At 36.9% G+C, this 18117-nt stretch overlaps 1 protein-coding gene across 3 annotated transcripts in view; it reads right to left on the reverse strand.

Moving 5' to 3' along the window:
- The window catches only part of GTF2F2 (general transcription factor IIF subunit 2), a 206927-nt gene that overhangs the window by 138909 nt on the left and 49901 nt on the right, over nucleotides 1-18117 (reverse strand).

Raw genomic sequence — 18117 nt, forward strand, 5'->3', positions numbered from 1 at the left:
CTGTAAGTACTAAAAGAAGTATTTTAAAACTCACTGTACAAAAAAGTCCTTTAAATATCCACATTAAAAACAAAAACCTCCACATCAACCACACAATCTTCTTTCTGTATAACAAGAAAACAATGTTTCTATTAGAACATCAAATTATGTTATGTGTTTAAAAATGGCTTAATCAGGATTTAAAGGAACTATGAAAACAGAGGGAAAAAAAGTAAAATCGATTTTAGCAGTCACTATTATTGAACTGTTTATATACCTCTCCAGCTTATGAGCTGACTTTTCCTTGGCATTTGGACTTTGTAATGAAAAAAAAAAAAAAAAAAAAAAAGGTAGTGATTTAATGTCAAAGCAAGATTTTCTCTAACAAGGTTTCATCACAGATGATAAAAACAGCCCTGACAAATCTTTTTACAGGAGATACAGTTGAACAAATCTCCTTAAAGCATTATAAGTAAGGCTTTTGCACCAATTCACAAAAAGAAAATTTAACTATCAAAATTATTACTGGTAGAAACCATTACTTAAAGAAATTTGTCCCTCATTTTTATGTACACCTCTAAAAAATCATTTCTGGAATGCATTTAATTCCTCTCTCAAACTTTTGATAAATTATAATATTCTAGAACAACTTAGTAAAAGGAAATATGGCTAGATTGATCACTCATGTTAACTTTTCACAAATGTATCTTTTGAAACTTACAATCACTTGTATTTATATGTTCAGGCGCCTAAATATTTTTAATATAGAAAATACCTACTTTAAAATTTTTCACTGTAAAAAAAAAACTTAAAAAAGCTTTCCATTCAAAAAACAAAAAAAATTGTACAAAATGGCAATTATAAGTCAGGGTGAAGCTGTCATAATATTTTTGTTTGCAGTCAATGAATTTCTTCCTCAAATCTTTTCTCATAAGCAAATACTGCTCCAAAGAATAAATCAAAAAGTGACTATATTCTTTTCCAAAAGGAAGTTAATAAATAAAAAAGAGGCTACTGTACTTGCCATGAGCCAAACACATACACTCGTGTATTCGGAATTATATCACACAGTGATTCTAGTACTGCTCTTGAAATATGAAAAACAAACACATAGCTTGTGGTATACCGTATTTCTAAAATGCATATGGATGGCAGTGTGCAGAACAAATGAAGTGAAACATTTAAGAGACTTTTCAAATAATATAAAAAAGATGACTACTATTGCAGACTGAAGATCAAGATACCAATTAAGCTTGTTGTTATTTTTTTTAAAGAAAACTGCTTATATTTCAAATGCTATTTTTAAGATGATAAAAGGTAACATTTACTGTCTTATTACATGCCAGATACCATGCTATGAACATACATTATCTCAATTAATCCTCACGGTGACCCTAAGAAAGGTACTATTATTATTTCCTTCTCACAGATGAAAAAAGAAACTTAGAGGGCTAGGGAACCTGCTCAGATCACAGAGTTAATGAGAGGCACCAACATTTGGAACCCAGTTCCACAGACAACAGGAACCATGTTGGCTTTCAAAGACCAATTATTTCTCTAACACCTACAACCTGGCACAAAACAGGCATTCGTGAAGTACATGCTAAATAAAAACTACCAAAACATAGGTTTGCCTCACCTGATTAAAAAAAATCTTACAATCCAGGTGTTCTTAAAATGTTGAGAAAAAAGCTGAATTTTGGGAAAGCAAATAATATTTTAAATGTCATGTCGTGTCATTTAAAGAACATGATATGAGTCATCTCACAAGAATAAAGAATATCCTAAATTTGTACACTGGCAAATCTAGTTTCCACATGTCAGGTTTGCTGAAAAGGAGGGTTACTTTTTGTGATGTGTACAGTCCATAGGACCGGATGTGTTATGAGGGAAAAACACAGCACAGTGAAATACACAGGGCTCTGGAGTCAGACTTGGGTTCAAATTCAACTAACTTCCACTAACTTGCTTACATGACCATAAGCAAGACTTTTCACTTCTTTGAACTTCAACATCCTCACAGTAAAATGGAGATAATGATGATTAGCATTAATAAGGCTTAAATTAAATTCCAAATTACATGTAAAATGCCTCACCCATCACAGACTTCCCATAAGCACTGGTTATTATCTTATCCAGCATAAAGGTATCGTCATGACGTAACCATGAGTAACAGGCACAAAAATGCACATTAACATTAATTAGGCTTTCAACTTAGGAATAGAATAGAGAACTTTCAACAAATGCATGCTTAATACTGTGATGAATACTATAAGATACAAGAATCCACTTTAAAGTGCTACAGGCAAATACAGTTTTCAATTACACTAGTTTAAAAATACATATGATAAGTTTTTCCTGGGACTTTTAATCTTCTAGCTTCATGTACAAAAATCTGTAAGAGCAAAATAATCATTACAGCTGTTTTATCAGCAATTTAAAATCAGTCAGCAATAATACATGTGTAATCACACTCCTAAAGATACCCCTGTCTAGTAAATTATGATCAAATGCCTTAAACTGCAATGATGTCAGTCAAGGTTAAAATGAGAGCAACTGAAACATAACTATCTTTGCAAATAAAGCAAAAATATAATATGGACTATCCAAAACAGCATGCAACTTAGAAATTATTTAGCTTTGAAATACATAACAGCTACTTCTGTAGTAGACTTATCTTCCTAATCATATTTTGCTTAAGCTAATAATAAAATTAATTTTTTCTGTGAACAAATACTAAGGGGATAGTGATAAAGGAAGATGCACTGGGCAGAGGGAAATATTTAAGACGGAATTTTAAATTTGCCTAAAATAATTCATAAAGAGGTAACTGTATTCCTACTTCTTTTCTTTGCAAGGATACAAAATAGTTTAAGAGTTTCTATCAAACAAAAATCACTGATATAAATCTTATAAACTATTATAAATGACTTACATTTAAATTTTTCCAACAATGCAAAACCACTGTATTAAGCATTCTGTGCATAAAATATGGCTCTAGATTTATCTAAATCACTCATTTTAGAAAAAAATATTGAACTGGATATTAAAGAGCTGGACAATTACACTTATTACCTGTCTTAAAAAACTGTTCCCTAGCATAAATCAAAACACTATTAATCTAACAATACAGTAAGTTTTTCGAAACTGAGGATTCCAGATCATTCAGTTACATTTAAAGCAAGTTTTACTAGTTACTTCTTTTTAAAAAAGATCTAGTTAATTCTGCAAATTCCTTTTTGAAGACGGTCCAACTTTTCAAAAGAAATTTTGATTATGGTCCTACAGAATCTTTAGCATATATTTCTGTACATCATTAAAGTATAAAATTGAGCAAGTCTACTTTTTAAAAAAGAATGCCACCCTACTGATTTTGCCTCATTATAAAAGAGGTTTATTAACTATTTTTAAAGGTTCTTAAAATTGCTGAATGACAATAACTTTAATCTCAATGGTTGCTTGAGTTTGATAATCTACTATGATTTAATGTGGTTTTACAAAGAACTACACCATTTAGCACTTTCTTTAGATACCATAACATATGATGAATTTTTATTTATATTTATTTTTAACTTTAAATTAAAATTAAGTAGGAATGCAGACATCCATGGTCCTATATCCTAAAAAAACTACTTTGATTTTTGCTTATTTTTTACCCAAGTGTAGATATTTTAAAAGAAACCACTATAGAAAGAAAAAGGAAAGCTTACATATAGCTGCCTGCAGAAATAATTTTTTTTTTATATTTTGGCCCCTCCTGTGGCATGCAGAAGTTCCCAGGCCAGGGACTGAACTTGTGCCACAGCAGTAACAACAATGGACCCTTACTCAGCTTGAGCCACCAGGGAACTCCAGAAATAATTATTAGTAAAGGTTGATGATTACTGGAAAGAATGACTAAGAGAATCTAAAAGTAACAAGTAATTGATTTTTAAAACAAAACCAGATGGAGCATGATGGAGGATAATGTGAGAAAAAGTATGTATTTATGTATGTGTGACTGGGTCACTTTGCTGTACAGCAAAAAGATGACAGAACACTGTAAACCACTATAATGGAAAAAATGAAAATCATTTAAAAATAAACTAAAAAAATGCAACCATAGGCATTTCTGATATATACATGTTCACCTGTTATAACACAGTCAGAAAGTAACACATTGGTATTCAATATAAAAATATTCAGCTACCTTGAGGAATTCCTGTCGTGGCTCAGCAGAAACAAATCCGACTAGGAACCATGAGGTTGCGGGTTCGATCCCTGGCCTTGCTCAGTGGGTTAACCATCTGGCGTTGTCGTGAGCTGTGGTGTAGGCTGCAGACGAGGCTTGGATTCCGCATTGCTGTGCTTCTGGGGTAGGTCGGCAGCTACAGCTCCCATTCGACCCTTAGCCTGGGAACCTCCATATGCGTGGGAGCGGCCCTAGAAAAGGCAAAAAGACAAAAAGACAAAAAAAAAAAAAATTTAGCTACCTTGAAAACCGGAGGCAGGCTTTATTAAAATGTCACTTTGGTTCCCAGTTATATATCCTTTCCCTCTTTTTTCCTTCTTATTAAAATTTAGATTGTTTGGATATAAGGCAGATTGTACTTAGGCAAGAATATATCAACCGAATCTCTTGCTATTATAGAACAAAAAGATTATATACTGTCAAGTTCACTGAAAGATGAATATATAGAAAAATAAAGTTTGATATAAAAAAATTTTAGTTAACATTGAAGTGTTTAGTGAAGCAAGGCTATGCATTAAGTAAAATCATACCCAGTCTTCATTCTGTATCACCCTAAGACCATTTAACTGAAGGATATAATAAAAACATTTTTAGGTAGAAGTAGTTTAATTTTTTAAAAAATCAAGCATATACCAAACAGTGGTCTTTTTGGTTCAAAGTAGTGGGAAGGAAAAGCAGTTGAGGATTTAAAAATCAAATTAAAAAGAGACATATCAACTCTACCAATATTAAGAACTGCTAAAGAAGCAAAGATGAAACCTCTTGCCCAGAAACTAATGGTTTTCCATGATGGGAACAATCACTATCTACCTACCTCTTCCCTTCAAAGAAACTATCCCTGGTTGTTTTTGTAAGTTTCAGGTATTATGATATTATAAAAAGTCACTACCCTGGAAAAGTGTATGACTGGGTGGAAAGGAATAAGAAAAAGAAAGTAATCTGACCTTAATATTAGCAAAGATCATAAAAGTGCCCAGCCTTCACTGAGGTGTTACTATGCATCACTTAGTACTTAGTACTTTATATGCGTTACCTCACCTTAGAGCTGAGCTGCCCAGATTGCTAGTTACTCCCCCAACATCCATTCTCCCCTTCTCTGTTAGTAACTGAACCCTAATTCCACTGAGGTGGCAACTGTACTCAAATAAAAACCTGATGTTTCCTGATGTTGTGTGGCTACGAAGGCAAGTTATTAAGTTCTGAAAAGAGGAATATAAAAAAAACTGACAAGGTGTGACTTCTGGATATAGTCCCATTAAAGGTGAGTGAGCCCTTCTGCCTCGCCCTGTTCCCTTCACTTTGCTGCCTGGAGTGTAGATGTGCTGCTTATAACACAGGAGTCATTTCTGGATCATCTCGAGAAAGAATGGAAGCCACTAATGATGGAAGATGGTGGCTGAAAACCATGGAACTGCCTCGGCTTCTTACCTCGGAACTTCCATACAAAGAAGAAAGATGCATTTAATTCACTGATATTTTATGATACCTATTAACCCTAACAAACAGAGGTGGGTATTATTAAAGCCCTTGCTTTACCGATGAGACAAGAGACTCAAAGAGTTAAGCAACTTGCTGGGGGCACATAGCTAGCAAGGAGCCTCCGAAGGGCCAAGCTCCTAACCACTGTGTAATAAATAACCTTTCAGACCAGACACCAGGAACTGAGGGAGAGACTCAGCAAAAGACTTGAGCCTTGAAAGTGGGCAAGGTACTGCGGAAAGGAAGCTGGCTCCTCCAGTTGTTACACTAGGTCAAAACATAGCTTAAAATACTGGAAGCTGCCAAAGTTAACGAAAAGAGAATCTGGTGAGTTTGCTGCAAAAAAACCTCACACTAGAGAATCAATTCACTGAAAAGTGTGGGGCCACAACCAAAGAAAGGAAAAAGGGTAACTGCCGGGTCAGGGAATAAGTCTACCCAGGAGTGAAACCTCTGGGGGCCGGGCAGATTCTCCCCATTCAGGTAGAGTATCAGTACTGGATTAAATCCAGAAGAAGAGCCAGCTGGGAGTAACCACCAAATGGATTTCTAAAAATTCTTCCATGGGAACACCAAAGAAAAAGTAGACCATCTCTATGTAAATAGGGGAAGGGTGTTTATATACTAAGTAAGCAAAGGTGTTTATATATTAAGGAAAGGAGATGACAGATTTCTGAGCGATAGTCAACTTTTGTACGACAACCCTCTCCCTGCTCTGGGAGTGGAGGGGGAGCATGAAGGTGGATGGAAAGCATAGTCCTCCTGTTAAAACACTGAGGATGGAAAAGCATCTTGTACACTTGTTTTAGAATCTTTTAGGAGGGAGAGAAACAAGAAAACTGGACAAGAGAAACAGTCTGAAAAATGGAACCTGTGGAAGCCGGGAGACAGACATGGACAATTTTTTAGAAACAGGAAGGGATGACTGAAAAAAGAGTCACATAAGGAGCTACCTCCAGACACAGAGAGGGGTCTGAGGCTTTAACCAGCACAGCGACCATTTGTTCCCCAAGTAGCTAGTATTATCTTCAATTTTCCAAGTTAATAAGCTTGTGCTGAACTACTCAAATAATTAGACATTGTCCCCAAGAACTTGTTAACAGAAGGATGAAGAAAAGCTACTGCTAGCTTTTTTACACATAAAATACTGCAGCACAGATGCAAAAGCTCACACACTTTTAAAAATAATCAGATAAAAAAATGACCTGAGGACAATCATGGGTGAGTTTTTCTATATAACACAAATTTAATGATCCCTTAAGAGGCAACACACACTCATCCACATTTTAACAGATTTACTTTGTATTTACGTCTAAATAAATACTAATTGGTTTTGTGTTGCACAGCTTTAAAAGATAAAATGTAAAGTTACTGTTGATTAAAATTTTATTTTACACAGCCACCTGGAAGACAAATTATTTACAAATCGTTAGACAACTTAAACACAAGAACACAGTGTAGAAGCATTCATTGGAAAGAACAAGAATTTTAAAAATTAGTAAACTAATAAATGAAAGATGTGAACTAAAACCAATGCAGTTAAACAGCCTCAAATGTTGCCTTGGAACTCAGGCATCTCTTAGCTTTTAATCACTTACAGATTAAACAACAGATTAGGACAGGCAGAAAAATGTTCTTTTTCTAAAACAGTCAAGGAAGATATCTGCTACCCTAGATCCTCCCAATTTTTCATAAAATTAAATACAGAAGGACAAAATCAATGCCAGTGCTTGGTCAATCTTTCGGGACTGAACACACACCTAAGTTGCTAATAATATCTTCTGCTTGCCTTCACATTAATGAAAGACCTCTTTTAAATTTTATTGAAAGCTGATACAGGCAAAAGCAATTCATTTTCTTAGACCTGTATTTTATTTATTTTTATATTCACTTATATATTTTAAATATGCATTCTATACCTGCTAAAGTTGTTTTTTTTTTTTGATTTTTTTTTTGTTTTTTTTTTTTAAGGCCACACCTGTGACATATGGAAGTTCCCCGGAGAAAGGGCAAATTGGAGCTGCAGCTTCAGGACTATGAGCCACAGCTACAGCAACGTGGGATCTGAGCTGCATCTGCAACCTACACAGCAGCTTGTGGCAATGATGGATCCTTAACCCACTGAGTGAGGCCAGGGTTGAACTCACATCCTCATAGACACTATGTTGGGTTCTTAACCCACTAAGCCACAATGGGAACTCCCTAGACCTACATTTAAAAACATATTTATACTGGATACTTATTTAAATCCATCTTTATAGCTTAAGACTCTTATACCTTTAAAAGTCTATTGCTCATCTCTGTTCAAAATCCTAACCTACACAATTACGGGCTCATATGTGCAGAATAATAATTAATAACAACAATAATAATTAACAAATAAAAGTACAATAAAGATGAATAAAAGGTTAGTAACGTTTACTGAACATTAAATCATGCCAAGCACTTTGCTAAAAACACTTTGTTATTGCTACATCTAATTCACAAATGGAGAAAGTTTGGCAAAGAAGTGTGTCAAAGGTTTCAGAGCTACTAATGAGAGACTGAGAAGGGTTTTCATTCATCAGTCAGGTTCTAGAATCCACTCTCCATTATTATCACATACATTCTGTCAACCCAAATTCTCCTTCTAGCTTTGAAAAGTAGAAAATTGCTTTTTCCTCCATCTACGAAAAACAGTGTTCACAAACAATTTTATAATATAAACATGATTTAGGGGTGAGATGCCTATTAGCTCATCGGAAAACTATTTATAAGAATATGAGGAAGAAATGTTTATATATGTAAGTAAATAACACATTTTAAATTGTCTTATAGTTATCCACTCAAAAATTCTCCCCAAACCTCCCTAGGCCGTCTTCTGACTCTGATTTATTATTTGAGTATCACTTTTGTTTTTCTGATGATGATACACAGCAAATACCACACAAGAGACTGGCAATCTACCAGTGCAAAAGTACACTTCTTTTAAAGAAAAAGTCCTGTCTTCCACATGTGACCACACCCTTCTGAAAAAAATATTGACTTACATGAAAAATTAATTGAATAATTTTTATTGAATAAAAATTTATTAAAGCAATACTTTAAATGACTTATCATTTTTACAGGATATAAGCAATACTGACCAAATTAAATCAGAGTTTATAATTAGGACAAAATGTACTATAAAAATTAGATTGAGACATCAAAGGAAATAATGGAAGAGGGGAGAAAAGAAAAAAGCAAAGTATGGTTCAATAGGCAAACCGATTCTTTCACAAAAGCATTTAGTGTACAGTTTAAAAATAAACACTTGTTGGAGTTCCCGTCGTGGCGCAGTGGTTAGTGAATCCGACAAGGAACCATGAGGTTGCAGGTTCGATCCCTGGCCTTGCTCAGTTGGTTAAGGATCCAGTGTTGCCATGAGCTGTGGTGTAGGTTGCAGACGCGGCTCAGATCTGGCGTTGCTATGGCTGTGGTGTAGGCCAGCGGCTACAGCTCTGATTCGACCCCTAGCCTGGGAACCTCCATATGCTGCGGGAGCGGCCCTAGAAATGGCAAAAAGACAAATAAATAAATAAACAAACAAACAAACACTTATTACTTGCCTATAACTCTTTGAGAAGTAAAAATATATAATACATATCATTTATTTTCAATATATATAAAATTATAACTATATGTAAAAAACAGACACAAAATACCAGGCCTAAAATGGAGACTAAAATTCTACAATGGAGCTGAAAAGAAAATTATGCAAATTTTGTTAAAGTCACCCATAAATCCATTTTGAATAAAAGCGACCCAATGTTGAAATCTAGACAGAAACGAATGAAAACAGGTAATTCAGGAATAAAATGGCTTGATCAAAAGAACAGAAGAAAAACACAAATCTATTTATACAACTGATACCAAGGTTAAAGAGCAGGAGAATGAGTTCCAGAATGGAGTATTACTCTTAATAAAGCCTTAATAAAGTGAAAATACAATGCATGAAACTTAAGGAATTATGTTTTGAGGGAAATAATTTCCTAGTTTTCAGTAAGAAAGAATCAACAGACTGTCAAAAAGTGAAACCTGGAGTTAAAAAAATAAATGACTCCAGCCCTTAAGGTTCCCACTTCACATATACTCCCTCCACCTTCCAACTTCAGAAGCTCCTGGAAACTCCAATTTCTTATGGAAAAGAAGCATTTACTTGACATTCAACAAATCTTTCTTTTCTCTTTCCCTTGTGAATTCAAGTAAATTAACTACACTTGTTCTATTCCCTCGTAATGGTGGGCTCAGTTATTCAGATCAAATCTCCCACTAAAAACAACTATAAAAAAGCTGAATAAAATCTTGAAAGTATCAAAAAGATTACAAGATAGTAAATCATCACCACGTTCTAAAGACAGGGAGAGCAACAACCTCTGAAGTCATGGGCTAATTCAAAGAAAACTAGACCCTTTTTTCAGACAGACTCCCAAGGCAAGTGAGGGGGACCAAAATCAAAGTCCAGAGCCTGCACAAGGTGGAAAGCCTAACAGAAGTTCCTACCGCAAAAAATTAAAATCCCAAAAGACTAGACACACTGGGAGTTCCTGTCATGGCTCAGTGATTAACGAATCCAACTAGGAACCATGAGGTTGTGGGTTCAATCCTTAGCCTTGTTCAGTGGCTTAAGGATCCGGCATTGCCGTGAGCTGTGGTATAGGTTGCAGACGCAGCTCAAATCTGGCACTGCTGTGGCTGTGGTGTAGGCCAGCTGCTACAGCTCCGATTCGACCCCTAGCCTGGGAACCTCCATATGCCGTGGAAGCAGCCCAACAAACAGCAAACAGACAAAAAAAAAAAAAAAAAAAAAAAGACTAGACACACAGGATAAGAGTAAACACAATGTGGGGAAGCCCCCAACATTCTATCATTTAAAACTTGCCCACTCAGGGGAGTTCCCGTTGTGGCGCAGCAGAAGCAAATCCGACTAGTAACCATAAGGTTGTGGGTTCAATCCCTGGACTCATTCAGTGGTTCAGGATCAGGCATTGCTGTGGTGGTGGTGTAGGCCAGCAGCTAAAGCCCTGATTCGACCCCTGGCCTGGGCACCTCCATATGCCGTGGGTTCGGCCCTAAAAGGCCAAAAAAAAAAAAAAAAAAACAACTTGCCCACTTAGTCAGACTAATCAGTGAATTCGATAACTATTTAAGACAGGAAGAAAACCAGTCCTACATAAATTCTTCTGGGTAACAAAAAGGTCACCTTCCCAATTCATTTTATAAAGACAGTAAAACCTCAATATGAAAACTTAATAAAGACATTAGGAGAAAGAAAAATCATGGGCCAATTTTACTCATGAATATAAATGTAAAAATCTTAAATGAAAAGCAAATTGAATCTAGCAACATTTAAAAGTACTATAAGTCAAAGTGAAGTTGAGCTTATTCCAAGAACAGAGGTTTGATTAGAAATAAAATCATAAATTAACATAATTTTCCACATTAATAGATAAATTGTAGGAGTTCCCGTTGTGGCGCAGTGGAACTGAATCTGACTAGGAACCATGAGGCTGTGGCTTCGAGCCCTGGCCTCGCTCAGTGGGTTAAGCATCCAACATTGCCGTGAGCTGTGGTGTAGGCCGGCAGCAACAGCTCAGTGAGTTAAGGATCCAGTGTTGCTGTGAGCTGTGGTGTAGGTTGCAGACAGGGCTGGGATCCCGAGTTGCTGTGGCTGTGGCATAGGCTGGCAGCTGCAGCTCTGATTTGACCCCTACCTAGCCTGGAAACTTCCATATGCTGCAGGTATGGCCCTAAAAAGACAAAAAAAAAAAAAAAAAAAAAAAAGAAAAAAAAAAGAAAGAAAGAAAAGAAAGGAAAAAGTATTTGATAAAATTCATTATCCATCCACTGACAGACTTAGCAAACTAGGAAGAAAAGGGAATTCCCTTAACTATGAGTTAAGGAAGTGTGGAGAAGAGAGAAAAACAACATTTATTACTTGCCTAGAACTCTGAGAAATGAGATACACTATATATGTATATAGTATACATACAGTGAACTATCAAAAACAACAAACTAAAAGTTACAGCAAAGATACTTAAAGATGAAACATTAAACAGAAGTGACCCCATCATTACCCCAAATAGTACAAAAGCAAGAAAAAGAAATAAAAGGTACTGGAGTTCCCGTCGTGGCGCAGTGGTTAACGAATCCGACTAGGAACCATGAGGTCGCGGGTTCGGTCCCTGCCCTTGCTCAGTGGGTTAACGATCCGGCGTTGCCGTGAGCTGTGGTGTAGGTTGCAGACGCGGCTCGGATCCCGCGTTGCTGTGGCTCTGGCGTAGGCCGGTGGCTACAGCTCCGATTCAACCCCTAGCCTGGGAATCTCCATATGCCGCGGGAGCGGCCCAAGAAATAGCAACAACAACAACGAAAAAGACAAAAGACAAAAAAAAAAAAAAAAAAAAGAAATAAAAGGTACAAAATCTTGGGAGTTCCCGTCCTGGCTCAGTGGTTAGCGAATCTGACTAGGAACCATGAGGTTGCGGGTTCAGTCCCTGGCCTTGTGCAGTGGGTTAAGGATCCAGTGTTGCTGTGAGCTGTTGTGTATATGGTGCAGATGCAGCTCGGATCCTGCATTCCTGTGGCTGTGGTATAGGCTGGCGGCTACAGCTCCGATTCAATCCCTAGCCTGGGAACCTCCATATGCCGCGGGAGTGGCCCTAGAAATGGCAAAAAAAATTAAAAAAAAAAAAAAAAAAAGGTAGACAATCTGGAAAGAAAGACACAAAACTGATTATATTCATAGATTTTAAATTATGTTATTATAAAACTTTAAAAAAATCTATAGATAAACCAATAGTATGAGTAAAGGCAGTTTTGGCAAGGTTGTTGGATATAAAGTTCAACTGTATTTCTATATGTCGGCAACAAAGAGATGATAATTTTTTTTTCTTTGCTTTTTAGGGCCACACCCGCAGCATACGGAAGTTCCCAGGCTAGGGGTCAAATCAGAGCTGCAGCTACGGGCCTACACCATAGCCACAGCAACTCGAGATCCAAGCCACGTTTGCAATCTACACCATAGCTCAGGGCAACGCTGGATCCTTAATCCACTGAGTGAGGCCAGGGATCGAACCTGCATCCTCATGGATTAAGCTGCTACACATATTCAATACAATGACCCCCTCCCCACCCTCAATCCAGACAAATCTTTCGTGGAAAATTTCAAGCTGATTCTAATTTATACGCAAATGGTAGAGGAACGACCAAGAAACTTCTGAAGAAAAACAAGGTAGGAGGGGGGGTTGCGGTCCTGGATAGTAAGAGCTATTATTGGGCTAGGAAAAGAAAAACAGTGAGGTTCTGCATAAGAATAAATGAACTAACCAATGGAACAGACAGACCTGTGCTGCAGTAGTTACTTACGGCAAAGATGGCACCATGCAACAGTAAGAAAAAGATGGTCTTTTTTAAAAATATGATACTCGTTCATATAGAGGAAAAATAAAATTTGATTCCTATCTCACACCAAACAGAAAAAAGAAATCCAGATAGATTACAGATCTAAATGTGAAAGACAAAACAAAAAAGCTTCTGGAAAATGATACAGGGATACCTGGAAGCCGAAACACTTCTTAAATGAGACACAAAAAGCATAAACCAGAAAGGAAAGGACTAAGAGTAAGCTGGACTGCACTAAAGGCACTAACTTGTTTATCAAAAGACACCTTTAAGAGTGAGAAGGCAAATTCAAAATAGAAGACATTTGTGGAGTTCCTGTCGTGGCGCAGTGGTTAACGAATCCGACTAAGAACCATGAGGTTGCGGGTTCGGTCCCTGCCCTTGCTCAGTGGGTTGACGATCCGGCGTTGCCGTGAGCTGTGGTGTAGGTTGCAGACGCGGCTCGGATCCTGCGTTGCTGTGGCTCTGGTGTAGGCCGGTGGCTACAGCTCCGATTCAACCCCTAGCCTGGGAACCTCCATATGCCTCGGGAGCGGCCCAAGAAATAGCAACAACAACAAAAGACAAAAAAAAAAAAAAAAAAAAAGAAGACATTTGTAACCCATGTAACTAAGGGGCATGTCCAGAATACTTAAAAAATTACAGGAGTTCTCTTACAGTGCAGTGGGTTAGGGATTTGGCATTGTCACTGTAGCAGCTCAGGTTGCTGTTGTGGCACAGGTTTGGTCCCTGGCCTGGGAACTTAAGCCTGCCACAGGCATGGTCATAAAGAAAAAATTACAACTCAAAAAGTCAACTCAATAAGAAATGAAAAGAGATCTGAGCAAGCATTTCATAAAACAGAAAATCCAAACGGACAATAAATACATAAAAGCGGTTATACTTCTTTAGAAATCAGGGAAATGTCAGAGTTCCCGTTGCGGCTCAGCAGAAACTAACCCAACTCGTATCCATGAATATGCAGGTTTGCTCCCTGGCCCTGCTCAGTGGGTTAAGGATCTGGAATTGCTGTGAGCTGTGGTGTAGGTTGCCAACTCAGCTTGGATCTGGCGTTGCTGTGGCTGTGACGTAGGCCAGCAGCTGTAGCTCCAATCTGACCCCTAGCCTGGGAACTTACATGTGCCACAAGTGTGGCCCTAGAAAGTAAAAATAAATAAAAATCAGGGAAATGTCACATCAAATCACAAAGATAATACCAGTTAACACTGGGTGGGGGGGGGGGAAGAGACACAATACCACTGGGGAGGGACTGAGACAAAAAGGAAAAAAGAACTCACATCCACTGCTGATGGGACTATAAACTGGTGCAACTTCTTTGGAAAAGAGTTTGGCATAACCAATAGAAGTGAAAGAACACCTTGTGACAAGACAAAGTTCACACTCAGTTCATACCTTTCAAAATTTATGTACCAGGGTATGCGTATAAAAATGTGATGGCAGCACTGTTGATAAGCCACACATATTCAGTAACAGTAAAAATGGATAAACTGAGTTAAATACACCCTGTGGAAAACAGCCAAGAAAATGAATAAACTACAGCTGTACACAACATGGATTAGTCTCAGAAAACAATGTTCAGTGAAAAGGTCATGCCAAAAAATAGTGCATACTCTACAATTTAACATTAAAAAACAGGCAACTATTGCAGAGGAATGATGGCTTAAACGCTAAAATTACAGGGGGAGGAGTGATTATCATCAATGTTCACAGTAATGGCTACCTCCCTGGAGGAGGGAAAGAGCTCTGATAGAGGAAAGATACCCAAGAACTTCTGAGGCTGGACATGTCTTATTTCAGCTGCTTATGTTAATGCATTTTTTTCAGTATTTGTTAGTATTTTTTAATGTTTTTAAAAATTATCTATAAAGGGTAAAGAGTACACAGGATCTCTGTGTTAGCTTTTACAACAACATGTGAATCTACAATTATCTTCAAAAGTTTAAAGTAGGAGTTCCTGTGTGGCTTGGAGGGCTAAGGTTCCACTGAGGTTGTCACTGCAGTGGCTCAGGTCCTGCTGTGGCACTGGTTTGATCCCGGTCTGGGAACTTCCACATGCCATAGGTTCGGCCAAAAAAAAAAGTTTACAGTTATTTAAAAAACAAAACAAACAACAATTTCTCTCTTTCTCTACTTTTCTTTCTGTCTTTATGTATCTTTATGATGTACAGTTGGAATGATGCTCACCAAATGACAATTATTTCTTGATAGTAGAATTCTGGATGATTTGAATGTTCTTACACTGTTACAATATTTTTTTAACAGGCATCGCTCTTTTTATAAAAATAACAAGGCATTACTTATTTTTTTTAAAAGGCAATATAGTACAAATGTTATACTCTTAAAAGTTAAAAGACACTATTAAAAAATTAGAGAAGACCTAAATTACTGAAAAGACAACTATGTTCAAGGATCAACAGACTTAAAATTATCAAAATGACAATATTCTCTAAAAGAGACAGTCATGAAAAAAAAAAAAAAAAAAAGCCAGAGGACTCTCAACTTCACAATTTCAAAACTTAACTACAATCCTACAGTAATCAAGACTGTGGTACTGACATAAGGCTAGATATAGAGAACAATGGAACAGAACAGAGAATCCATTAAAAAAAAACTGCTGATCAACTGATTTTCCACTACGGTACAAAGACAAATCAATAGGGAAAAGAGAGTGTTTTCAAAAAATAGTGCTTGGACAACTGGATATCCACATGCACAAGAATGAAGTTGGACTCCTACTTCATACCAAATACAAAATTAACTCAAAGTGGATTGTAACCTAAATCTAAGAGCTAAGACTACAAAACTCTTTGAACAAAGCATAGGAGTAAATATTTTGGACCAGAGTTCGGCAAAGCCTTCTTAAATATGACAACAAAAACAAAAGCAACAAAAGAAAAAACAAACTGGATTTCATCAAAATTAAAGTTTTGTGCTTTAAAGACTACCATCAAGAAAGTGAAAAGACAACATACAGGAGGAAGTGTTTGCAAATTATATATCTGATGATCTCACACACACACACACTCTTACAATTCAGTAATACAAGACAAGCAAGTTTAAATATGGGCAAAGGATCTGAAGAGACATTTCTCAAAAACAAACAAACAAAAAACCCCACAAATGGCCATCAAACATGTGAAAAGATATTCAATGTCATTAGTTATCAAGAAATGCAAATCAAAACCACAGGGAAATGCAAATCAAACCCACAAGACCAAGTCGCACTCATTAGGATAACTATAACAAAAAGACAATGAGAAGTGTTGATGAGAACGTGGAAAAATCAGAAAGCTCCTATATTGCTGGTGGGATAAAAAGAGTACAGTTGCTGTGGGAAAGGGCTGAGCAGTTCTTCAAAAGGTTTAACATAAAATTACCATATAAGCCAGCACTTTACTTCTGGGCATATATGCAAGAAAAATGAAAATTTAAGTTTGCGAAAAACTCATACACAAATGCTCATATCAACACTATTCATAATAGCCAAAAAGTGGAAACAATCCAAATATCCATTAATTGATGAATGGATAAGTAAAACATGGATTAGCCATAGAGAAATATTCGGCAATAAAAAGGAATGAAGCAATAAAAATGAATGATTAATGCTAAAACATGGATGAACTTTGGAAACAGCATGCTATGTGAAAAATGCCAGTCACAAAAGACCAAATATCATGTTATTCCCCTTATATGAACTACCTAAACAGATAAATATATGGACACAAAAAGTAGATTAGTGGTCACCTATGGGTTGGGAGATTGGGGTGAAAGTAACAGGTGACCACTAAAAGGTATGGGGTTTCTTTTTGAAGTGATAAAAATGTTCTAAAGGTAATTGTGGTGATGGGTGCACATCTCTGAAAATACACTAAGAAACAATGAATTGCACATTTAAAGTGGGTAAAGAGTGTGCTAAGTGAATTATATATCAATAAAGCTGTTCTATTAAAAAAGGCAATATAATACAAATGCTTTTGCATTTATAAGACCACTAAACACACTTGCTTACAGACAAAATAGGGAATTATGTCAAATTCAGATACTCAAAATGTACTTTTCTAAAAATCGATCAATAACTGTATTATATTCTCATCTATTATGTCACCAGTTACTTGTTTTAGACATCAGGTTTGTCCAATTCCAGTATTATTAAAAAATGCTGGGTTGGAGTTCCCAGTGTAGCTTAGAGGAAACGAATCTGACTAGCATCCATGAAGATACAAGTTCAATCCCTGGCCTTGCTCGTTGGGTTAAGGATCCAGTGAGCTGGATGTGGTGAGCTGTGGTGTAGGCCAGCAGCTACAGCTCCAATTTGACCCGTAGTGTGGGAACCTCCATATGCTGAGGGTGCGTCCCTAAAGAAAAAAATGCACACTTAATGCACACTTAGGGCACACTGCTTGGAAAAAAAAGATCAAAAGAAGTAGTTGAGGATACAGTTAAGATGCATATTTTTAGCTTTTGCCCCACCCTCCACCTAAAACTGAGCAATAGTCAATCTCCCCAGTTAGTTCTGGAGGTTTTTAGATAGACTATATAATATATTAATCCTCCCAGAAAAATAAATAAATAAAAACTAAAAGTATAACTTTAAGTGCCAAACTTCCAGAGGATTACTTAAAATAATACAAAGTCAGTTTTGCAAAAACATCTATGGTTCTGCAGAAATGGTACAATTGATTTTCAAATAAATCTGACACCCTAAACAATTTAGACAGCACTATAGTATCCTCCACAATAAGGCAGACTGCTTTAAAATGGAAATTCTGGAGTTCCCGCCGTGGCGCAGTGGTTAACGAATCCGACTAGGAACCATGAGGTTGCGGGTTCGGTCCCTGCCCTTGCTCAGTGGGTTAACGATCCGGCGTTGCCGTGAGCTGTGGTGTAGGTTGCAGACGCGACTCGGATCCCGCGTTGCTGTGGCTCTGGCGTAGGCCGGTGGCTACAGCTCCGATTCGACCCCTAGCCTGGGAATCTCCATATGCCGTGGGAGCGGCCCAAGAAAT

Source organism: Sus scrofa, chromosome 11 (assembly GCF_054392235.1).
Source record: "Sus scrofa isolate SSC_HxYL_T2T_F1_AM1 chromosome 11, Sscrofa_HxYL_maternal_Yorkshire_Landrace_v2.0, whole genome shotgun sequence".
NCBI lineage: Eukaryota > Metazoa > Chordata > Mammalia > Artiodactyla > Suidae > Sus > Sus scrofa.